At 37.1% G+C, this 25,346-nt stretch overlaps 1 protein-coding gene across 4 annotated transcripts in view; it reads left to right on the forward strand.

Annotated features, from left to right (window-relative positions):
* The window catches only part of SPAG16 (sperm associated antigen 16), a 1,001,052-nt gene that overhangs the window by 741,391 nt on the left and 234,315 nt on the right, over positions 1-25,346 (forward strand). The window lies entirely within an intron of this gene.

A 25,346-nucleotide genomic window follows, 5' to 3' on the forward strand; every position in this document is an offset into this window, starting at 1 on the left:
ATGCTAATATAGGTAACACAGGCTCCCTAGCAGGGCCTTGCAGAGCCTTGGAACTCACATCTCTTTGAATTACCATCCCAGGTAAGTTAGTTGGGTTTCCCGAAGGTAAAATACCTGACAGTGCATAATAGAAAGAAAAATTTGGCAAAAAGTGAACTTGGAACATTATTTTTTTTTTTTTTTTTTTTTTTTTTTTTAATAATAACTTTTATTAAGCTTCAAGTGAACGTTTACAAATCCAATCAGTCTGTCACATATAAGTTTACATACATCTCACTCCCTACTCCCACTTACTCTCCCCGTCTTGAGTCAGCCCTTTCAGTCTCTCCTTTCTTGACAATTTTGCCGGCTTCCCTCTCTCTCTATCCTCCCATCCCCCCTCCAGGCAAGAGTTGCCAACACAATCTCAAGTGTCCACCTGATATAATTAGCTCACTCTTCATCAGCTTCTCTCTCCCACCCGCTGACCAGTCCCTTTCATTTCTGAAGAGTTGTCTTCGGGGATGGTTCCTGTCCTGTGTCAGCTGAAGGTCTGGGGAGCATGGCCGCCGGGATTCCTCCAGTCTCAGTCAGACCATTAAGTTTGGTCTTGTTATGAGAATTTGGGGTCTGCATCCCACTGATCTCCTGCTCCCTCAGGGGTCCTCTGCTGAGCTCCCTGTCAGGGCAGTCATCGATTGTGGCCGGGCACCAACTAGTTCTTCTGGTCTCAGGATGATGTAGGTCTCTGGTTCATGTGGCCCTTTCTGTCTCTTGGGCTCTTAGTTGTCATGTGGGCTTGGTGTTCTTCATTTTCCTTTGCTCCAGGTGGGTTGAGACCAATTGCTGCATCTTAGATGGCTGCTTGTTAGCATTTAAGACCCCAGACGCCACATTTCGAAGTGGGATGCAGAATGATTTCATAATAGAATTATTTTGCCAATTGACTTAGAAGTCCCCGCAAACCATGTTCCCCAGACCCCCGCGCTTGCTCCGCTGACCTTTGAAGCATTCATTTTATCCCGGAAACTTCTTTGCTTTTGGTCCAGTCCAATTGAGCTGACCTTCCATGTATTGAGTGTTGTCTTTCCCTTCACCTAAAGCAGTTCTTATCTACTGATTAATCAATAAAAAACCCTCTCCCACCCTCCCTCCCTCCCCCCCTCGTAACCACAAAAGTATGTGTTCTTCTCAGGTTTACTATTTCTCAAGATCTTATAATAGTGGTCTTATACAATATTTGTCCTTTTGCCTCTGACTAATTTCGCTCAGCATAATGCCTTCCAGGTTCCTCCATGTTATGAAATGTTTCAGAGATTCGTCACTGTTCTTTATCGATGCGTAGTATTCCATTGTGTGAATATACCACAATTTATTTACCCATTCATCCGTTGATGGACACCTTGGTTGCTTCCAACTTTTTGCTATTGTAAACAGAGCTGCAATAAACATGGGTGTGCATATATCTGTTTGTATGAAGGCTCTGGTATCTCTAGGGTATATTCCTAGGAGTGGGATTTCTGGGTTGTATGGTAGTTCTATTTCTAACTGTTTAAGATAACGCCAGATAGATTTCCAAAGTGGTTGTACCATTTTACATTCCCACCAGCAGTGTATGAGAGTTCCAATCTCTCCACAGCCTCTCCAACATTTATTATTTTGTGTTTTTTGGATTAATGCCAGCCTTGCTGGTGTGAGATGGAATCTCATCGTAGTTTTAATTTGCATTTCTCTAATGGCTAATGATCGAGAGCATTTTCTCATGTATCTGTTGGCTGCCTGAATATCTTCTTTAGTGAAATGTGTGTTCATATCCTTTGCCCACTTCTTGATTGGGTTGTTTGTCTTTTTGTGGTTGAGTTTTGACAGAATCATGTAGATTTTAGAGATCAGGCGCTGGTCGGAGATGTCATAGCTGAAAATTCTTTCCCAATCTGTAGGTGGTCTTTTTACTCTTTTGGTGAAGTCTTTAGATGAGCATAGGTGTTTGATTTTTAGGAGCTCCCAGTTATCGGGTTTCTCTTCATCATTTTTGGTAATGTTTTGTATTCTGTTTATACCTTGTATTAGGGCTCCTAGGGTTGTCCCAATTTTTTCTTCCATGATCTTTATCGTTTTAGTCTTTATGTTTAGGTCTTTGATCCACTTGGAGTTAGTTTTTGTGCATGGTGTGAGGTATGGGTCCTGTTTCATTTTTTTGCAAATGGATATCCAGTTATGCCAGCACCATTTGTTAAAAAGGCTATCTTTTCCCCAGTTAATTGACACTGGTCCTTTGTCAAATATCAGCTGCTCATACGTGGATGGATCTATGTCTGGGTTCTCAATTCTGTTCCATTGGTCTATGTGTCTGTTGTTGTACCAATACCAGGCTGTTTTGACTACTGTGGCTGTATAATAGTTTCTGAAGTCAGGTAAGGTGAGGCCTCCCACTTTCTTCTTCTTTTTCAGTAGTGCTTTGCTTATCCGGGGCTTCTTTCCGTTCCATATGAAATTGGTGATTTGTTTCTCTATCCCCTTAAAATATGACATTGGAATTTGGATCGGAAGTGCGTTAAATGTATAGATGGCTTTTGGTAGAATAGACATTTTTACTATGTTAAGTCTTCCTATCCATGAGCAAGGTATGTTTTTCCACTTAAGTATGTCCTTTTGAATTTCTTGTAGTAGAGCTTTGTAGTTTTCTTTGTATAGGTCTTTTACATCCTTGGTAAGATTTATTCCTAAGTATCTTATCTTCTTGGGGGCTACTGTGAATGGTATTGATTTGGTTATTTCCTCTTTGGTGTTCTTTTTGTTGATGTAGAGGAATCCAAGTGATTTTTGTATGTTTATTTTATAACCTGAGACTCTGCCAAACTCTTCTATTAGTTTCAGTAGTTTTCTGGAGGATTCCTTAGGGTTTTCTGTGTATATAATCATGTCATCTGCAAATAGTGATAACTTTACTTCTTCCTTGCCAATCCGGATACCTTTTATTTCTTTGTCTAGCCTGATTGCCCTGGCTAAGACTTCCAACACGATGTTGAATAAGAGCGGTGATAAAGGGCATCCTTGTCTGGTTCCCGTTCTCAAGGGAAATGCTTTCAGGTTCTCTCCATTTAGAGTGACATTGGCTGTTGGCTTTGCATAGATGCCCTTTATTATGTTGAGGAATTTTCCTTCAATTCCTATTTTGGTAAGAGTTTTTATCATGAATGGGTGTTGGACTTTGTCAAATGCCTTTTCTGCATCAATTGATAAGATCATGTGGTTTTTGTCTTTTGTTTTATTTATGTGATGGATTACATTAATGGTTTTTCTGATATTAAACCAGCCTTGCATACCTGGTATAAATCCCACTTGATCAGGGTGAATTATTTTTTTGATGTGTTGTTGGATTCTATTGGCTAGAATTTTGTTGAGGATTTTTGCATCAATGTTCATTAGGGATATAGGTCTATAATTTTCTTTTTTTGTAATGTCTTTACCTGGTTTTGGTATCAGGGAGATGGTGGCTTCATAGAATGAGTTGGGTAGTATTCCGTCATTTTCTATGCTTTGGAATACCTTTAGTAGTAGTGGTGTTAACTCTTCTCTGAAAATTTGGTAGAACTCTGCAGTGAAGCCGTCCGGGCCGGGACTTTTTTTTGTTGGGAGTTTTTTGATTACCGTTTCAATCTCTTTTTTTGTTATGGGTCTATTTAGTTGTTCTACTTCTGAATGTGTTAGTTTAGGTAGGTAGTGTTTTTCCAGGAATTCATCCATTTCTTCTAGGTTTTCAAATTTGTTAGAGTACAATTTTTCATAATAATCTGAAATGATTCTTTTAATTTCATTTGGTTCTGTTGTGATGTGGTCCTTCTCATTTCTTATTCGGGTTATTTGTTTCCTTTCCTGTATTTCTTTAGTCAGTCTAGCCAATGGTTTATCAATTTTGTTAATTTTTTCAAAGAACCAGCTTTTGGCTTTGTTAATTCTTTCAATTGTTTTTCTGTTCTCTAATTCATTTAGTTCAGCTCTAATTTTTATTATTTGTTTTCTTCTGGTGCCTGATGGATTCTTTTGTTGCTCACTTTCTATTTGTTCAAGTTGTAGGGACAGTTCTCTGATTTTGGCTCTTTCTTCTTTTTGTATGTGTGCATTTATTGATATAAATTGGCCTCTGAGCACTGCTTTTGCTGTGTCCCAGAGGTTTTGATAGGAAGTATTTTCATTCTCGTTGCTTTCTATGAATTTCCTTATTCCCTCCTTGATGTCTTCTATAACCCAGTCTTTTTTCAGGAGGGTATTGTTCATTTTCCAAGTATTTGATTTCTTTTCCCTCGTTTTTCTGTTATTGATCTCTAGTTTTATTGCCTTGTGATCTGAGAAGATGCTTTGTAATATTTCGATGTTTTGGACTCTGCAAAGGTTTGTTTTATGTCCTAATATGTGGTCTATTCTAGAGAATGTTCCATGTGCGCTGGAAAAAAAAGTATATTTTGCAGCAGTTGGGTGGAGAGTTCTGTATAAGTCAATGAGGTCAAGTTGGTTGATTGTTGTAATTAGATCTTCCGTGTCTCTGTTGAGCTTCTTGCTGGATGTCCTGTCCTTCTCCGAAAGTGGTGTGTTGAAGTCTCCTACTATAATTGTGGAGGTATCTATCTCGCTTTTCAGTTCTGTTAAAATTTGATTTATGTATCTTGCAGCCCTGTCATTGGGTGCGTAAATATTTAATATGGTTATGTCTTCCTGATCAATTGTCCCTTTTATCATTATATAGTGTCCTTCTTTATCCTTTGTGGTGGATTTAAGTCTAAAGTCTATTTTGTCAGAAATTAATATTGCTACTCCTCTTCTTTTTTGCTTATTGTTTGCTTGATATACTTTTTTCCATCCTTTGAGTTTTAGTTTATTTGAGTCTCTAAGTCTAAGGTGTGTCTCTTGTAGGCAGCATATAGATGGATCGTGTTTCTTTATCCAGTCTGTGACTCTCTGTCTCTTTATTGGTGCATTTAGTCCATTTACATTCAGGGTAATTATAGATAAGTAAGTTTTTAGTGCTGTCATTTTGATGCCTTTTTATGTGTGTTGTTGACAATTTCATTTTTCCACATACTTTTTTGTGCTGAGGCGTTTTTCTTAGTAAATTGTGAGATCCTCATTTTCATAGTGTTTGACTTTATGTTAGTTGAGTCGTTACGTTTTTCTTGGTTTTTGTCTTGAGTTATAGAGTTGTTATACCTTTTTGTGGTTACCTCATTATATACCCCTATTTTTCTAAGTAAAAACCTAACTTGTATTGTTCTATATCGCCTTGTATCACTCTCCATATGGCAGTTCAATGCCTCCTGTATTTAGTCCCTCTTTTTGATTATTGTGATCTTTTACCTATTGACTTCCATGATTCCCTGTTATGTGTATTTTTTTTTTTTTAATTAATCTTAATTTGTTTGTTTTTGTGATTTCCCTATTTGAGTTGATATCAGGACGTTCTGTTTTGTGACCTTGTGTTGTGCTGATATCTGATATTATTGGTTCTCTGACCAAACAATATCCTTTAGTATTTCTTGTAGCTTTGGTTTGGTTTTTGCAAATTCTCTAAACTTGTGTTTGTCTGTAAATATCTTAATTTCGCCTTCATATTTCAGAGAGAGTTTTGCTGGATATATGATCCTTGGCTGGCAGTTTTTCTCCTTCAGTGTTCTGTATATGTCGTCCCATTCCCTTCTTGCCTGCATGGTTTCTGCTGAGTAGTCAGAACATATTCTTATTGATTCTCCCTTGAAGGAAACCTTTCTTTTCTCCCTGGCTGCTTTTAAAATTTTCTCTTTATCTTTGGTTTTGGTGAGTTTGATGATAATATGTCTTGGTGTTTTTCTTTTTGGATCAATCTTAAATGGGGTTCGATGAGCATCTTGGATAGATATCCTTTCGTCTTTCATGATGTCAGGGAAGTTTTCTGTCAGAAGTTCTTCAACTATTTTCTCTGTGTTTTCTGTCCCTCCTCCCTGTTCTGGGACTCCAATCACCCGCAGGTTATCCTTCTTGATAGAGTCCCACATAATTCTTAGGGTTTCTTCATTTTTTTTAATTCTTTTATCTGATTTTTTTTCAGCTATGTTGGTGTTAATTCCCTGGTCCTCCAGATGTCCCAGTCTGCATTCTAATTGCTCGAGTCTGCTCCTCTGACTTCCTATTACGTTGTCTAATTCTGTTATTTTATTGTTAATCTTTTGGATTTCTACATGTTGTCTCTCTATGGATTCTTGCAACTTATTAATTTTTCCAGTATGTTCTTGAATAATCTTTTTGAGTTCTTCAACAGTTTTATCAGTGTGTTCCTTGGCTTTTTCTGCAGATATCCTAATTTCATTTGTGATATCATTAAGCATTCTGTAAATTAGTTTTTTATATTCTGTATCTGATAATTCCAAAATTGTATCTTCATTTGGGAAAGATTTTGATTCTTTTGTTTGGGGGGTTGGAGAAGCTGTCCCGGTCTGCTTCTTTAAGTGGTTTGATATGGATTGTTGTCTCCGAGCCATCACTGGGAAACTAGTTTTTCCAGAAAATCCGCTGCGTGCAGTCCTAATCCCTGCGGGACGGTTCCCCGGCTCGGATGCTGCTCTTTCTGCTCCAAGATCAGTCACTGCCTCCCGGGGACTTCTCCTACCGGCTGCGTCCCACGCCGCCCGTGGAACCAGCTGGTCCCCCTCCCGGGGTTAGTTCAGGGGGGTGGAGCAGGTCTCTGTGCTTGTGCCGTACCTGACTGGTACGCTGGCTCCAGGCTCTGGAAACAATCGCTGCTTCCCCGTATTAGTTCGTTCTCCGTCTCTAAATCTGTGTTTGTTGTTCAGGGTTCGTAGATTGTTATGTATGTGATCGATTCACTTGTTTTTCCGTGTCTTTGTTGTAAGAGGGATCCGAGGTAGCGTCTGCCTAGTCCGCCATCTTGGCTCCGCCTCCCCAAACGGAACATTATTTTTAATGGAATATTTTAGTCTTATAATAATTTAATAAATTACCCCGTATTTTCTAGGTTTTTAAATTTATTTGAAATATGTATTCGTCTTACTGTTCCAATGATCTGCTCTGCATACTTTATTATTTGGTTGTGTTTAGCATTTTATCTGCAATGATCTTAACATTATAAATTGGATGAAATATTTTATCCATGCTGATGATTAATAATGTAGTGACTGATATTAATGACCACACAATGATTCCAACTCCATTTAGAAAATTAAAAAGACAGTTCTATCTGTATCTATAATGATAGCCTTTGATTTATAAAGAATGTGTACCTGTTATTGGATAATGTAACCTTTTTTTTACAAGTGTGTTACATGTTTTAACCTGTTTAAATTTTTGAGAATTTAAAAAATTTTTGAGCTATTATTGGTAGAAAAAAGGCATGGGAGTGACAAATCAATTTTAGATGAGAGAATAAATTATATATGTGTATATATATATATGAAATAAGTATATTTCATTTAAAAATAAAACCAAACCGGTTGCCGTTGAGCAGTTGAGATCTCCGGCTGCTAACCAAAAGGTCGGCAGTTGAAATCCACCAGCTGCTCCATGGAAACCCTGTGGGGCAGCTCTACTCTGTCCTATAAGATTGCTGTGAGTCGGAATCGATTGGAAGGCAACAGGCTTATTTAGACATAGTCCATATTAGTTCTTCAGTTCAAAAAGTATGAGCATACTGGGAGCAATTCTAGAGTTTGTATTCTTAGCAAAATTTATCTTCTTAACAAACTTTAGATTGTGTTTCCATTACAGATCAGTATATGAACTACACTAATAATGGGATTTTTAAAAAACGTTTTCAGTAATGTTCTTATCATTAAGGCGTTTGTGGTCTGCCAGAAGTCAATAAGAAAACACTGTACAGAATAAAACATTCCAACTATGAGAATTTCATGTAATAGTGTGAGAGCCTATTACCTAATATTTCGATTTATCATTTCTGATATAAAAAATCTGCATGAACATTATAGTTCTAAGGAGTCTTAACACGGTTTCAATAAATTTGCTCACATCTTTAAATCCCTTTTTATTATCTTGAGCTAGCATTCAAGTATCTATTCCCTTGAATTTTGAACTCAAATCTTAGCACTTCTGGCTGTGCTTTCTAATAGTAGAAGTTAAACTTATATAAGTTGTACAGTCTTTCAAAACAGCTTTCAACTTCTATTATATTAACTTCTAATACTCACTGTGAATATTAAATATGATGTCACTTCCTGTTTACTGCACTTATTACCATCCCAAAATTTCTTTTCTGTGTGTAGTCAGGCAAATATGATATTAAAAAATGTGATGCCTTGGAATTATGGTGTTGGCAAAAAATATTGAATATACCATAGACTGCCAGAAGAATGAACAAATCTAACTTGGAAGAAGTACAACCAGAATGCTCCTTAGAAGCAAGGAAGGCGAGACTTCGTCTCATGTACTTTGGACATGTTATCAGGAGGGACCAGCCCCTGGAGAAGGACATCGTGCTTGGTAAAGCAGAGGATCAGCAAAAAAGAGGAAGACCCTCAATGAGGTGGATTGACGCAGTGGCTGCAATGCATTGAGCTCAAGCATAACAACGATCATGAGGATGGCACAGGACCGGGCAGTGTCTCCTTCTGTTGTACGCAGGGTCACTGTGAGTCAGAACTGACTCGATGACACCTAACGAAAACAACAACGTCTTAATCTTACGAAAATTGATATTATCTTAAAGTCTTTGGTACAACGAATCTATTTTCTCTCTCTCAATGACTGCTATATTCTTTGTAATACATTAATATTTTTTTTAATGTGAGAATCAAGGGCATAACAATGAGAAACATAAAATACATAGAGTATAAACCAGAGTCACAGTTAAAGAAAATACTTTATCAGTCTGAGGGGATATAATTTCACCTGACTTGCCCATCCCTATGACCACGTCTTCATAATTAATTTTATTTCTACCTGTTTGAGAAACTAATGTCATAAATGCTTCCTCATTGAATAATGAGAAATGTCTGCTGCTTTTTACTTAAAAGTTTGAAATATATGAGAAGTTGAAGGAACCAGAGAGAGCAAACACAATGAGCAGAGGGGTTAAAATCACAACGTAAAGTACTGGAGTGTATGTTTATTTTAAGAGAGTTATGAAGAAGAGTGCAAGTCAAGAGCAAAACAAAATCGCAACAAGGATAAACCAAAAAAAACAAACCTGTAGCCATCGAGTTGATTCCGACTCACAGCGACCATATAGGAGAGAGTTGAACTGCCCCATAGGGTTTCCAAGGAGCTCTGGTGGATTTGAACTGCCAGCCTTTTGGTTAGCAGCCAAACTCCTAACCACCAAGCCACCAGGGTTTCCACAACAAGGATAGGGACACATAAATCTCCTCTAATCTGCATATATTAAGGAAAATATTATTTGAAAGAGAAATATAACAAAATTATATGATGAAAATATTTCAAATGAGTATAAAATCTAATTTAGCCAGCTGATTTTGGCAAATCAAGATAAGCCTGTATGATATAATCATTTTCTTAAAAAAGCAATAGTATATTGACAGTAATAATGAAAAATAGTGTATTGAACAGTAGGATATTGACAATACTGACAAATAACAAAATAATGTACTAAACCCCCCAAAAGACCCAAACCCATTTCTGTCAAGTCGATTTCAACTCGTAGCAACCCTATAGAAAAGAGTAGAACTGCCCTATAGGGTTTCCAAGGAAACAGGTTTTAGATTTGAACTGCCGACCTTTATGGTTAGTAGCTGAGCTCGTAACCGCTACACAACCCGGGCTCAAAATAATGCACTAAAAAAAAAAAAAAAAAAATGCACTAGGTGTATATAATTGCGCAATTTTATTTTGTCACAGAATTTCAACAGGGACACACTATTTGACACACATTAACTAATGTGGGCCCTTTGTGCAGTTATATATAGCTAGTGCATTACTTAGTTATTGGTCACAACTTAACTAAGCGAGTCAAGGCTCTGGTCTGCTGTCTCAGTCATACTCTCGGAACTGAGGAAAAGTCATTGAAACATATGCATCATGTCATCATGATATCTTATAATACATGTGGAAGTTTTGATAGCATCCTGTCTAAAATATTTAACACAAAAAAATATGAAGAGTTGTTAAATACTCTAAGGGATCTTAGAAACAAAATTTCTTTCTAATCATATTTCATGTCTCTGAATCAGTTTAATTAAAGAACATCTTGAAATTATGAGGTGTGCTATTTAAAAAAAAAAAAACACTTTCCATATGCAACAGCTTGTCTTCATAAATAAGGAATCTCTTGTCACTGCAAATCCAACACTATAAAAGTAAATTGGAAGTAGAGTCCATTAGAAGGCTGAAACTATTGTTTATGACATTTGATTTTAATTTTTATAAATATCAGAATCGCCTCACTGTTTATCACCTTCGTATTTTCTATCTGAATTTATAAAAAAAAAAATACACTAATGAAATTGTGCTTTTCTTTAAAAATTGAGTTTCTTCCTAGAGTCTCATCTTTAAAAGGCACCTTTGATAGAAATATTTGAAAGCTGGGGTGTACAAAAGGATAATAGACTGTATGTAGACCCTTAGCTTTAATTATATTTTAACCACCTTTGAGACTTTTTTTTTTTTTTTTGAGACTTTAGGCAAATTACTTAAACTCTTTGAAATAAATTTCCATATAGAAATAACGGAAGGGACATTTGTCTTGCATTTGTTATAATGTGGATTTAGTGGGATAATACATATAACGAGAAACTAAGTCCTCTACCATATTTTTTCCTAGAGCTGGAAGGGAAGGGTCTTAGAGGTCATGTCATTCATTCTAGGGATGAGAAAAATAAGTCAACATATTGGTAAGAAAGTAAGATGCTCAAGGGTATATATTAATTTAGGAGGTTTCTAGTGAAAGCATAAATCCTACAAGAAACAAAGGTGAAAACCTCAGCTTTATATAAAATTAAGCATAAGTTAGGGATTTAACTGATAATTAAATTTATACATAATTTGTACATATAGCATTATATATTCATACATACTTAAAATCAAAATATTTGAAGATATATGAAACACCACCTGGAGTTTAGCTTTCCTGTTACTGTAAGAAATCAGCCTCTCACACGTTTAAAAGAGAAGTTACATGTGACGTAGCGTTATTTACACAATGTTTTATTCGCAAATACATCGCTTGTGACAAACACAGATTATCTGTGTTTATAGATATATGTGTATATTAGTATGTATTTATAGCCCATGTGTTTGTAAAGGGATAAGTGTTTCTTTTTCATTAAACAGAGAGCCTCTTTGTAATATAATGCTATAAATTTTTGCAAATATTCACTATCTAAATAATATCTCTCTTGGCATACTCAAAATGCCATATGTTTTACCATTCAAAAATTTATTTCTATTTCAGAAAATGTTAAATGGAATTGCATGGTGAAAGTAATAAAAATGAACTGTGAGAATTTATACTTACATTTTTCTGCATCTCCCATTTCATCGTTTTTATGTAGTTTAGCAATCTTTTTCCCTCCTTCCTAAAAGGTAATTCGAGTGAGTCATTTGCAAAGAAGTCACATCCCTAGAAAATGCAGAAGCTGAAGGTTAAGCCAGATGGAGACTTTCCAGTAGAAAGCTTATCGGTATCAGATCATCCAAATGGACAAAGTTTCTGCCACTTGGAGAACACCCAAAATATTCTCCACGGGCAAAGCCACAATAGAAATGCTAAAATGGGAGAAAAAAAAAGGACCTCATTGAAAAATATGAAAAGTACCAGACTCAAAAATATTTTTGGGGAACATAACCAGATAACCCCAAATTCTATTGTTCATATTTGATGTATCAGTGGCTATTAGTAAAGGCTATTGTTCACTGTTTTGTATTTAGCGGAAGATTGCAGTTAATTCCCTCTGATGGAAGCAGTGTACTGCAAAAGAGCACTGGTTGGTTGTTGGTAGGATACTGGAGAAAGGAACTGGGGGAATTAAAGGAAATCATGTTATGTAGCTCCTTTGGAGACTCAAGTCCATAATTAATATTAATATTTAGTATGAGGTATACTGTGCTCCAGGAGCTGAGCAAGGTGCTTTCTCTTTTAATCATCACTGCACTATGAGTTGAGTACCATTTCTCCCATTTAAAGATGTTTGAGAGCTTTAATTACATAGACATATTAATAAATACACACGTTGTTACACTTTGGTGAAAACCTGAACCAGATTTTTGTTTTTATTTTTAGTCATTAGCTCTAGGAAATTATTTAAAAAAAAAAATTGGAGAGTCATAGGGACTGGTTTTATGCTTTATCTGTAAAATAAACTATTTTCTCCTTGGTTTTACATTATCATCTCTGTGCCAAAAGCAATTTTATTTACTTGCCACCAAGTATGGGAAATAACATGCTAATAATAGTGCGGACACCTTGAAAATTTTGATCAAAGACATATTAACCAAAAATATATTAATTCAGGGCTGACGTTCATAGTTATGGAGCCCTGTGGCATAGTGGTTAAGAGCATGGCTGCTAATCACAACCTTGGCAGTTTGAATTCACCCACTGCTCCTGTCCCATAGGGTCGCTATGAATCAGAATCAACTGGACAGCAGTGGGTTTACAGATTTCATGAAGACAGCAAAACTGCCCCATAGGGTTTCCAAGGAGCGGCTGGTGGATTCAAACTGCCGGCCATTTTAATATCCACAGTACCCACAAATCTCTCATCTGAGTCTGGATACAATTTGTAGGAACAGCTAGAAACTATTCACATCTCATGAATTAGTTAAGGACATTTGAGTTAAGCACAAGGTGAGGCTCCAAGAAGAAATATCATTATTTTTCTATGATTTGTAATACAGAACTGGGCAGGACATTTAACCTCTGTTGAGCTCAACTTTATCATCTATAAAATTAGAGATTTGGAGTGACTCCATCAATTGGGTTTACAACCTAAGTATCACACAATTGAATAGTGAATTTTTCCTGAGTTCAATATAATTGGGATATGGTATCCTGAGACAAAAGTAAAATTCTAAAATAAAACTCAAATGCTCTTGTATAGTATTAAAATTTGAAAACAAAACATCACAATATAAGTAAAACATTACACTTAGCCTTGATTCAAAAAGGTAATACAATTGATACAAAAATAAATTTAAAAAAATTGAGCCTGAAATTTAAATAGCAGCAGTGTTGCTGGGCAAGATTAAACTGTTAATCTCACACACCCAGTGCCACGTTTCGCTTTCTATAGCAATAGAAGTTTTGCAAAAAATGAATGCATTTCAGCATTTTTATGAATTGAGTTAGTGACTAGATCAAACTCCCCTTATAGGACTTTATGAAATAATAAGAATTGACCCATTCTGCTGAAATCAGAGCAGGGAATACCTTAATAACCACACAAGTTACAGTATTATACAAGTATAATCTGCCACTGCAAATGCAATTGCCTAGATAACATAAAGATGTCACATGTGATAATTCATCAATTTTTGTGCTGTATTTTAAAAACAAGTGTAGTTATGATTGTTTCCAAGCTCTCTGATATAGTTGTCTTTGAAGAAATAGAAAGGCCTCGTTTGTGATGTTATAGCATAAGTGATCAAAAGTTGCTTGGAAATGTTTTCTTATATAAATAAAATATCTCTTTGAAAGTTCTTTACAGAGCTTATATGCATAATTTTATTCAAACAATTCAAATCCAGAACATGTCCAAATAATAAGTTCTAAAATAGTGTCATCAGATTTAATGAGGATTTGTTTTGTAGTATTTATGTAAGAAATATTTTCCAAATAAAGTTACAATATTATATGTTCTTGTTGTTGTTGTTAGGTGCCGTAGAGTCAGTTCCAACTCATAGCGACCCTGTGCACAGCAGAATGAACGACTACCCGGTCCTGAGCCACCCTTACAATCGTTGTTATGCTTGAGCTCATTGTTGCAGCCACTGTGCAGTCCACCTCGTTGAGGGTCTTCCTCTTTTCCACTGACCCTGTACTCTGCCAAGCATGAGGTCCTTCTCCAGGGACTGATCCATCCTAACAACATGTTCAAAGTATGTAAGACCCAGTCTCGCCATCCTTGCTTCTAAGGAGGATTCTGGTTGTACTTCTAAGACAGAGTTGTTCCTTCTTTTGGCAGTCCGTGGTATATTCAATATTCTTTGCCAGCACCACAATTCAAAGGCGTCAACTCTTCTTCGGTCTTCCTTATTCATTGTCCAGCTTTCACATGCATATGATATGATTGAAAATACCATGGCTTAGGTCAGGCGCACCTTAGTCTTCAAGGTGACATCTTTGCTCTTCAACACTTTGAAGAGGTCCTTTGCAGCAGATTTACCCAATGCAATGCATCTTTTGATTTATTTCTTGACTGCTGCTTCCCTGGCTGTTGATTGTGGATCCAAGTAAAATGAAATCCTTGACAACTTCAATCTTTTCTCTGTTTATCATGATGTTGCTCATTGGGCCAGTTGTGAGGATTTTTGTTTTCTTTATGTTGTGGTCTTTGATCTTCATAAGTAAGTGCTTCAAGTCCTCTTCACTTTCAGCAAGCAAGGTTGTGTCATCTGCATAACGCAGGTTGTTAAATGAGTCTTCCTCCAATCCTGATGCTCCGTTCTTCTTCATATAGTTCAGCTCCTCAGATTATTTGTTCAGCATACAGACCGAACAGGTATGATGAAAGAATACAACCTTTATGCACACCTTTCCTGACTTTAAACCAATCAATATCCCCTTGTTCTGTCCGAACAATTGCTTCTTTTTTTTTTTTTTTAAACATTTTTCTTTACATAAAGGAAGTGAAGGGAAATCAAAATTCAGTGAACATATATTAAGTACCTAGTATTGTTCAAGATACTTTCATATTTTATCTTATTTTTTTTTATAACTTTTATTAAACTTCAAGTGAACGTTTACAAATCCAATCAGTCTGTCACATATAAGTTTACATACATCTCACTTCCTACTCCCACTTACTCTCCCCCTCTCGAGTCAGCCCTTTCAGTCTCTCCTTTCTTGACAATTTTGCCTGCTTCCCTCTCTCTCTATCCTCCCATCCCCCCTCCAGACAAGAGTTGCCAACACAATCTCAAGTGTCCACCTGATATAATTAGCTCACTCTTCATCAGCATCTCTCTCCCACCCGCTGACCAGTCCCTTTCATGTCTGATGAGTTGTCTTCGGGGATGGTTCCTGAGCATGGCCGCCGGGATTCCTCTAGTCTCAGTCAGACCATTAAGTTTGGTCTTTTTATGAGAATTTGGGGTCTGCATCCCACTGATCTCCTGCTCCCTCAGGGGTCCTCTGCTGTGCTCCCTGTCAGGGCAGTCATCGATTGTGGCCAGGCACCACCTAGTTCTTCTGGTCTCAGGATGATGTAGGTCTCTGGTTCATGTGGCCCTTTCTGTCTCTTGGGCTCTTAGTTGTCGTGTGGCCTTGGTGTTCTTCATTTTCCTTTGCTCCAGGTGGGTTGAGACCAATTGCTGCATCTTAGATGGCTGCTTGTTAGCATTTAAGACCCCAGACACCACATTTCAAAGTGGGATGCAGAATGATTTCATAATAGAATTATTTTGCCAATTGACTTAGAAGTCCCCGCAAACCATGTTCCCCAGACCCCCGTGCTTGATCTGCTGACCTTTGTAGCATTCATTTTATCCCGAAACTTCTTTGCTTTTGGTCCAGTCCAATTGAGCTGACCTTCCATGTATTGAGTGTTGTCTTTCCCTTCACCTAAAGCAGTTCTTATCTACTGATTAATCAATAAAAAACCCTCTCCCACCCTCCCTCCCTCCCCCCCTCGTAACCACAAAAGTATGTGTTCTTCTCAGGTTTACTATTTCTCAAGATCTTATACTAGTGGTCTTATACAATATTTGTCCTTTTGCCTCTGACTCATTTCGCTCAGCATAATGCCTTCCAGGTTCCTCCATGTTATGAAATGTTTCAGAGATTCGTCACTGTTCTTTATCGATGCGTAGTATTCCATTGTGTGAATATACCATAATTTATTTACCCATTCATCCGTTGATGGACACCTTGGTTGCTTCCAACTTTTTGCTATTGTAAACAGAGCTGCAATAAACATGGGTGTGCATATATCTGTTTGTATGAAGGCTCTTGTATCTCTAGGGTATATTCCTAGGAGTGGGATTTCTGGGTTGTATGGTAGTTCTATTTCTAACTGTTTAAAATAATGCCAGATAGATTTCCAAAGTGGTTGTACCATTTTACATTCCCACCAGCAGTGTATGAGAGTTCCAATCTCTCCGCAGCCTCTCCAACATTTATTATTTTGTGTTTTTTGGATTAATGCCAGTCTAGTTGGTGTGAGATGGAATCTCATCGTAGTTAGTTTTAATTTGCATTTGTCTAATGGCTAATGATCGAGAACATTTTCTCATGTATCTGTTGGCTGCCTGAATATCTTCTTTAGTGAAATGTGTGTTCATATCCTTTGCCCACTTCTTGATTGGGTTGTTTGTCTTTTTGTGGTTGAGTTTTGACAGAATCATGTAAATTTTAGAGATCAGGCGCTGGTCAGAGATGTCATAGCTGAAAATTATTTCCCAATCTGTAGGTGGTCTTTTTACTCTTTTGGTGAAGTCTTTAGATGAGCATAGGTGTTTGATTTTTAGGAGCTCCCAGTGATCAGGTTTCTCTTCATCATTTTTGGTAATGTTTTGTATTCTGTTTATACCTTGTATTAGGGCTCCTAGGGTTGTCCCAATTTTTTCTTCCATGATCTTTATCGTTTTAGTCTTTATGTTTAGGTCTTTGATCCACTTGGAGTTAGTTTTTGTGAATGGTGTGAGGTATGGGTCCTGTTTCATTTTTTTGCAAATGGATGTCCAGTTATGCCAGCACCATTTGTTAAAAAGGCTATCTTTTCCCCAGTTAATTGACACTGGTCCTTTGTCAAATATCAGCTGCTCATACGTGGATGGATCTATGTCTGGGTTCTCAATTCTGTTCCATTGGTCTATGTGTCTGTTGTTGTACCAATACCAGGCTGTTTTGACTACTGTGGCTGTATAATAGGTTCTGAAGTCAGGTAAGGTGAGGCCTCCCACTTTCTTCTTCTTTTTCAGTAGTGCTTTGTTTATCCGGGGCTTCTTTCCCTTCCATATGAAATTGGTGATTTGTTTCTCTATCCCCTTAAAATATGACATTGGAATTTGGATCGGAAGTGCGTTAAATGTATAGATGGCTTTTGGTAGAATAGACATTTTTACTATGTTAAGTCTTCCTATCCATGAGCAAGGTATGTTTTTCCACTTAAGTATGTCCTTTTGAATTTCTTGTAGTAGAGCTTTGTAGTTTTCTTTGCATAAGTCTTTTACATCTTTGGTAAGATTTATTCCTAAGTATCTTATCTTCTTGGGGGCTACTGTGAATGGTATTGATTTGGTTATTTCCTCTTCGGTGTTCTTTTTGTTGATGTAGAGGAATCCAAGTGATTTTTGTATGTTTATTTTATAACCTGAGACTCTGCCAAACTCTTCTATTAGTTTCAGTAGTTTTCTGGGGGATTCCTTAGGGTTTTCTGTGTATATAATCATGTCATCTGCAAATAGTGATAACTTTACTTCTTCCTTGCCAATCCGGATACCTTTTATTTCTTTGTCTAGCCTAATTGCCCTGGCTAAGACTTCCAACACGAAGTTGAATAAGAGCGGTGATAAAGGGCATCCTTGTCTGGTTCCCGTTCTCAAGGGATATGCTTTCAGGGTCTCTCCATTTAGAGTGATATTGGCTGTTGGCTTTGCATAGATGCCCTTTATTATGTTGAGGAATTTTCCTTCAATTCCTATTTTGGTAAGAGTTTTTATCATGAATGGGTGTTGGACTTTGTCAAATGCCTTTTCTGCATCAATTGATAAGATCATGTGGTTTTTGTCTTTTGTTTTATTTATGTGATGGATTACATTAATGGTTTTTCTGATATTAAACCAGCCTTGCATACCTGGTATAAATCCCACTTGATCAGGGTGAATTATTTTTTTGATGTGTTGTTGGATTCTATTGGCTAGAATTTTGTTGAGGATTTTTGCATCAATGTTCATGAGGGATATAGGTCTAAAATTTTCTTTTTTTGTAATGTCTTTACCTGGTTTTGGTATCAGGGAGATGGTGGCTTCATAGAATGAGTTGGGTAGTATTCCGTCATTTTCTATGCTTTGGAATACCTTTAGTAGTAGTGGTGTTAACTCTTCTCTGAAAGTTTGGTAGAACTCTGCAGTGAAGCCATCCGGGCCAGGGCTTTTTTTTGTTGGGAGTTTTTTGATTACCGTTTCAATCTCTTTTTTTGTTATGGGTCTATTTAGTTGTTCTACTTCTGAATGTGTTAGTTTAGGTAGGTAGTGTTCTTCCAGGAATTCATCCATTTCTTCTAGGTTTTCAAATTTGTTAGAGTACAATTTTTCATAATAATCTGAAATGATTCTTTTAATTTCATTTGGTTCTGTTGTGATGTGGTCCTTCTCATTTCTTATTTGGGTTATTTGTTTCCTTTCCTGTATTTCTTTAGTCAGTCTAGCCAATGGTTTATCAATTTTGTTAATTTTTTCAAAGAACCAGCTTTTGGCTTTGTTAATTCTTTCGATTGTTTTTCTGTTCTCTAATTCATTTAGTTCAGCTCTAATTTTTATTATTTGTTTTCTTCTGGTGCCTGATGGATTCTTTTGTTGCTCAGTTTCTATTTGTTCAAGTTGTAGGGACAGTTCTCTGATTTTGGCTCTTTCTTCTTTTTGTATGTGTGCATTTATTGATATAAATTGGCCTCTGAGCACTGCTTTTGCTGTGTCCCAGAGGTTTTGATAGGAAGTATTTTCATTCTCGTTGCTTTCTATGAATTTCCTTATTCCCTCCTTGATGTCTTCTATAACCCAGTCTTTTTTCAGGAGGGTATTGTTCATTTTCCAAGTATTTGATTTCTTTTCCCTAGTTTTTCTGTTATTGATCTCTAGTTTTATTGCCTTGTGGTCTGAGAAGATGCTTTGTAATATTTCGATGTTTTGGACTCTGCAAAGGTTTGTTTTATGACCTAATATGTGGTCTATTCTAGAGAATGTTCCATGTGCGCTAGAAAAAAAAGTATACTTTGCAGCAGTTGGGTGGAGAGTTCTGTATAAGTCAATGAGGTCAAGTTGGTTGATTGTTGTAATTAGGTCTTCCGTGTCTCTGTTGAGCTTCTTACTGGATGTCCTGTCCTTCTCCGAAAGTGGTGTGTTGAAGTCTCCTACTATAATTGTGGAGGTATCTATCTCGCTTTTCAGTTCTGTTAAAATTTGATTTATGTATCTTGCAGCCCTGTCATTGGGTGCGTAAATATTTAATATGGTTATGTCTTCCTGATCAATTGTCCCTTTTATCATTATATAGTGTCCTTCTTTATCCTTTGTGGTGGATTTAAGTCTAAAGTCTATTTTGTCAGAAATTAATATTGCTCTTCTTTTTTGCTTATTGTTTGCTTGATATACTTTTTTCCATCCTTTGAGTTTTAGTTTGTTTGTGTCTCTAAGTCTAAGGTGTGTCTCTTGTAGGCAGCATATAGATGGATCGTGTTTCTTTATCCAGTCTGTGACTCTCTGTCTCTTTATTGGTGCATTTAGTCCATTTACATTCAGGGTAATTATAGGTAAATAAGTTTTTAGTGCTGTCATTTTGATGCCTTTTTATGTGTGTTGTTGACAATTTCATTTTTCCACATACTTTTTTGTGCTGAGGCGTTTTTCTTAGTAAATTGTGAGATCCTCATTTTCATAAGGCTTGACTTTATGTTAGTTGAGTCGTTACGTTTTTCTTGGTTTTTATCTTGAGTTATAGAGTTGTTATACCTTTTTGTGGTTACCTTATTATTTACCCCTATTTTTCTAAGTAAAAACCTAACTTGTATTGTTCTGTATCGCCTTGTATCACTCTCCATATGGCAGTTCAATGTCTCCTGTATTTAGTCCCTCTTTTTGATTATTGTGATCTTTTACCTATTGACTTCCATGATTCCCTGTTATGTGTATTTTTATTTATTTTTTTTAATTAATCTTAATTTGTTTGTTTTTGTGATTTCCCTATTTGAGTTGATATCAGGACGTTCTGTTTTGTGACCTTGTGTTGTGCTGATATCTGATATTATTGGTTCTCTGACCAAACAATATCCTTTAGTATTTCTTGTAGCTTTGGTTTGGTTTTTGCAAATTCTCTAAACTTATGTTTGTCTGTAAATATCTTAATTTCGCCTTCATATTTGAGAGAGAGTTTTGCTGGATATATGATCCTTGGCTGGCAGTTTTTCTCCTTCAGTGTTCTGTATATGTCATCCCATTCCCTTCTTGCCTGCATGGTTTCTGCTGAGTAGTCAGAACATATTCTTATTGATTCTCCCTTGAAGGAAACCTTTCTTCTCCCTGGCTGCTTTTAAAGTTTTCTGTTTATCTTTGGTTTTGGTGAGTTTGATGATAATATGTCTTGGTGTTTTTCTTTTTGTATCAATCTTAAATGGGGTTCGATGAGCATCTTGGATAGCTATCCTTTCGTCTTTCATGATGTCAGGGAAGTTTTCTGTCAGGAGTTCTTCAACTATTTTCTCTGTGTTTTCTGTCCCCCCTCCCTGTTCTGGGACTCCAATCACCCGCAGGTTATCCTTCTTGATAGAGTCCCACATAATTCTTAGGGTTTCTTCATTTTTTTTAATTCTTTTATCCGATTTTTTTTCAGCTATGTTGGTGTTGATTCCCTGGTCCTCCAGATGTCCCAGTCTGCATTCTAATTGCTCGAGTCTGCTCCTCTGACTTCCTAGTGCGTTGTCTAATTCTGTTACTTTATTGTTAATCTTTTGGATTTCTACATGTTGTCTCTCTATGGATTCTTGCAACTTATTAATTTTTCCAGTATGTTCTTGAATAATCTTTTTGAGTTCTTCAACAGTTTTATCAGTGTGTTCCTTGGCTTTTTCTGCAGTTATCCTAATTTCATTTGTGATATCATTAAGCATTCTGTAAATTAGTTTTTTGTATTCTGTATCTGATAATTCCAAGATTGTATCTTCATTTGGGAAAGGTTTTGATTCTTTTGTTTGGGGGGTTGGAGAAGCTGTCACGGTCTGCTTCTTTAAGTGGTTTGATATGGATTGTTGTCTCCGAGCCATCACTGGGAAACTAGTTTTTCCAGAAAATCCGCTAAAAAAAAAAATGCAGTCAGATCCCTATCAGAGTTCTCCCTCTGGCTCAGGCTATTCAGATGTTAATGAAGCCGCCTGGGGAGGGTGGGGGAGGGAACAGAGAGATAGGAGAGTAGCACCTCAGAATATAGCCAGAGTTGCTTGTCTTGCTTGGAATGACTATTATATCTGAGATTCCCGCGGGCGCGTCGCCTATGTGTGCTGGCTGTGTGGAGATTGCCCCCGGGGGGTCTGGCCCGCTGGAGTCACGGTCAGATCCTCCGCTTCCAGCCCCACGCCCAGCGTCAAGGCTCCCCTACTGGGACGGTGCACTCTCGACTCCAAAATCAGTCGCTGCCTCCCGGGGACTTCTCGTCCCTCCAGCCGCGTGGCCGTGCCGCCCCCGAGAACCCGTTGAGCCTCCTCCCGGGGTTAGTTCAGATGGGTGGAGCAGGTCCTCGTGCTTGTGCCGTGACCGAGTGTCCAGGCTGGGACGCTGTTCTCCCTGCTCCAATACCAGTCGCTGCCTCCCGGGGACTTCTCCTACCGGCTGCGTCCCACGCCGCCCGTGGAACCGGCTGGTCCCCCTCCCGGGGTTAGTTCAGGGGGGTGGAGCCACTCTCTGTGCTTGTGCCGTACCTGACTGGTACGCTGGCTCCAGGCTCTGGAAACAATCGCTGCTTCCCTGTATTAGTTCGTTCTCCGTCTCTAAATCTGTGTTTGTTGGTCAGGGTTCGTAGATTGTTATGTATGTGATCGATTTACTTGTTTTTCCATGTCTTTGTTGTAAGAGGGATCCGAGGTAGCGTCTGCCTATTCCGCCATCTTGGCTTCCCAAACAACTGCTTCTTGATCTATGTAAAGGTTCATCATGAGCACAATTAAGTGTTCTGGAATTCCCATTCTTTGCAATATTATTCATAATTTGTTATGATCCACACAGTTGAATGCCTTTGCACAGTCAACAAAACACAGGTAAACATCCTCCTGGTATTCTCTGCTTTCAGCCAGGATCCATCTGACGTCAGCAATGATATCCCTGGTTCCACGTCCTCTTCTGAAACCGGCCTGAATTTCTGGCAGTTCTCTGTTGATATACTGCTGTACCCGTTTTTGAATGATCTTCAGCAAAATTTTGCTTGCATGTGATAATAATAATATTGTTCTAAAGTTTCTATATTTAGTTGGATCACCTTTCTTGGGAATAGGCATAAATATGGATCTCTTTCAGTCAGTTGGCCAGGAAGCTGTTTTCCATATTTCTTGGCATAGACAAGTGAGCACCTCCAGCACTGCATCTGGTTGTTGAAATATCTCAGTTGATATTCCATCAATTGCTGGAGCCTTGTTTTTCGGCAATGCCTTCAGAGCAGCTTGGACTTCTTCCTTCAGTACCATCGGTTTCTGATCCTATGCCACCTCTTGAAATGGTTGAACATTGACTAATTCTTTTTGGTGTAATGACTCTGTGTATTCCTTCCATCTTCTTTTGATGCTTCATACGTTGTTTAATATTTTCCCCATAGAATCCTTCACCATTGCAACTCGAGGCTTGAATTTTTTCAGTTCTTTCAGCTTGAGAGACTCTGAGCGTGTTCTTCCCTTTTGGTTTTCCATCTCCAGTCTTGCATATGTCATTATAATACTTTACTTTGTCTTCTTGAGAGGCCCTTTGAAATCTTCTGCTCAGTACTTTTACTTCATCAGTTCTTCTTTTGCTTTAGTGCTCGATGTTCGAGAGCAAGTTTCAGAGTCTCCTCTGACATCAGTCTTGGTCTTTTCTTTCTTTCCTGTCTTTTCAATGACCTCTTGCTTTCTTTATGTATGATGTCCTTGATGTCATTCCACAACTTGTCTGGTCTTCGGTCACTAGCGTTCGATGCATCAAATCTATTCTTCAAATGGTCTCTAAATTCAGGTGGGATGTACTCAAGGTCGTATTTTGGCTCTCGTGGACTTGGTCCAATTTTCTTCATATTATATACGTATGATCAATTAATGTGCAGCCGCCAAATTAGTTTTCACTGCATTTACATAGTTTAAAAAACAAATGTATCTATGTAGCAAATATGAGAAATTGATTGCACAGCCAGCTATATCTTAATATTATCAAAGTAATAAAATATTCCTTACACATAATTAGCTATGCCTGCATGTTTGCAAATGTAATAAAAATTACATGTACAAGCTAGCATAGGTCATTTTGAAATATGGCAAGTGACATTTTTATACATATCTTAATCAAGAAAATGCATTATTATTTTTTAAAAAGGCATATTCAGGCTTCCTAATTTTTCTAAAAGGCTCACATTACAGTATTTAATAGTAAAGTATTATTTTAATCTGATGGCATATAGACTAAAAATTAATACAGTTAAAATTTGCAGACTACGTACACTACATGGCTCAAAGTCAAGTAGTCCAAGAATTTGTCTTTTTTTAAAATAGACTGTGCATACAGAATTGAATAGATAATCATCTTTAATCCACCAAGCTGATACTTTTTAATAGGATAATCCTTTATGAGAAGTTGCAGTTCAACAGATGTGTAAATCAGCCCAGAACAAATAGGACACCACTCTTGGAGATGGAGCCTGCACAGTTGGCACTTGTGATAACTCACAGTTGTATTTATCTAAAATTGAATTTCAAACAATATTCAAATATGATTTACTCAGATCTGATTGAGCTCAGAAATATCTTCTCACTGGTAATATAAGAAGATTGTAAATAAAAGTTGTTAAAATTATCTTTATACAACATCCCTTTTGTTGCATTTCCCACCAACACCAAAAAAAAAAAAAAAAAAAAAAATCGAGAAGCAGAAATAGTGTACTGGTGTAATAGAAATCAACACTCTGTCACTGTCTTGAAATAATGAGTTTGATAAACATCTACACAATAATAGATATGCATTTCACACCAAGCTTACTATTCAAGGATTTTGTTGTTCTCACTCTTTGCATTTTTGCTGGTTAAATGGTGGAAGTTGTTAACTCTTTTGACACATATTTAGTGGAAGCCTGTATGTGCCAGACACTGTTCTAAGTTCTGGGATACAGTGATGAAGAGAGATAAAGTTCTGTTTACAAAATAAATTGAAGCAATGGACTTGAATTTGCAGGTAATAAGGGAGAATATTGTAAATTGTAAGTTAAATTTTTCCACATATGACATGCTATATGTGTCATCAATATCGTGTAGTTGTATATCAAGCTGAAGAAATAAACATAGGCCCTCCTATTATGTTATCTAGATAAGCTCTCAGTTCTGCTGTAATGGGTTCAGTTTAATTTGAAACTTTGATTACTTCTGCTTCCTTCTGTTATCCTTTTACCTTGTCTTGCATGTTTGATTTGTTCCTATATCCACACTCCATTAAAAACCAAACCCATTGACATCAAGTCGATTCTGACTCACAGAGGCCCTATAGGACTGAGTAGAACTGTCCTACAGGGTTTCCAAGGCTGTAAACCTTTATGGAAGCAGACTGCCAAATCTTTCTCCCATGGAGCAGCTAGTGGGTTTGAACTCCCACCCTTTCAGTTAGCATCCGAGCCCTTAACCACAGAGCCACCAGGGCTCCTTGCCATATTGCCTTAAAAAAAATTTTTTTTTTCTTAGAAACCATTTATTCTTATCAATTTAGTTGTAATAATAGGTGTTTCTACTGCTTCTATTTCTTCTCCTCCCCACCTCCCACTTATTCCCCTTTTCATTCATTTTCTCCTCCTCCTTTTTTTTCTTCTTCTTGAGGTATGAAGAGCCGAGTCAGTCATAGTTCCTACTGTATGGTAGACAATTATCATCACATTATTATTATTTGCATTTTTATGTCCCATCCCCACACTCATTCTCTTCCATCCTCCATGGAAATTTTTTAATGTCTATTTGTATATGTTTCCTTGGCTTTATATAATCCTTAAAGAATATGTGTGTGTGTATATACAATTATTTTTTGTATGTGTATGTGCCTAAATTTTCCAAACACCGTATTTTGCAATAGATTCTATTCAGTTTTTGCATTTTCATTCCATGGTAATTTTGTAAGTTTTATCCATATTAATATATGTCTTTCAGGTTTATCAGTTCTGTCTGGTATTCCATTGTGTTCATTTACCAATTTTATATCCATTGCACTAGTGGCAGACACCTAAGTTCCCCATAAACCTCTACTACTTGAGGCAATGCTGTGCTAAACATCCT

The sequence above is a fragment of the Elephas maximus genome, chromosome 6, assembly GCF_024166365.1.
Source record: "Elephas maximus indicus isolate mEleMax1 chromosome 6, mEleMax1 primary haplotype, whole genome shotgun sequence".
Classification (NCBI taxonomy): Eukaryota; Metazoa; Chordata; class Mammalia; order Proboscidea; family Elephantidae; genus Elephas; species Elephas maximus.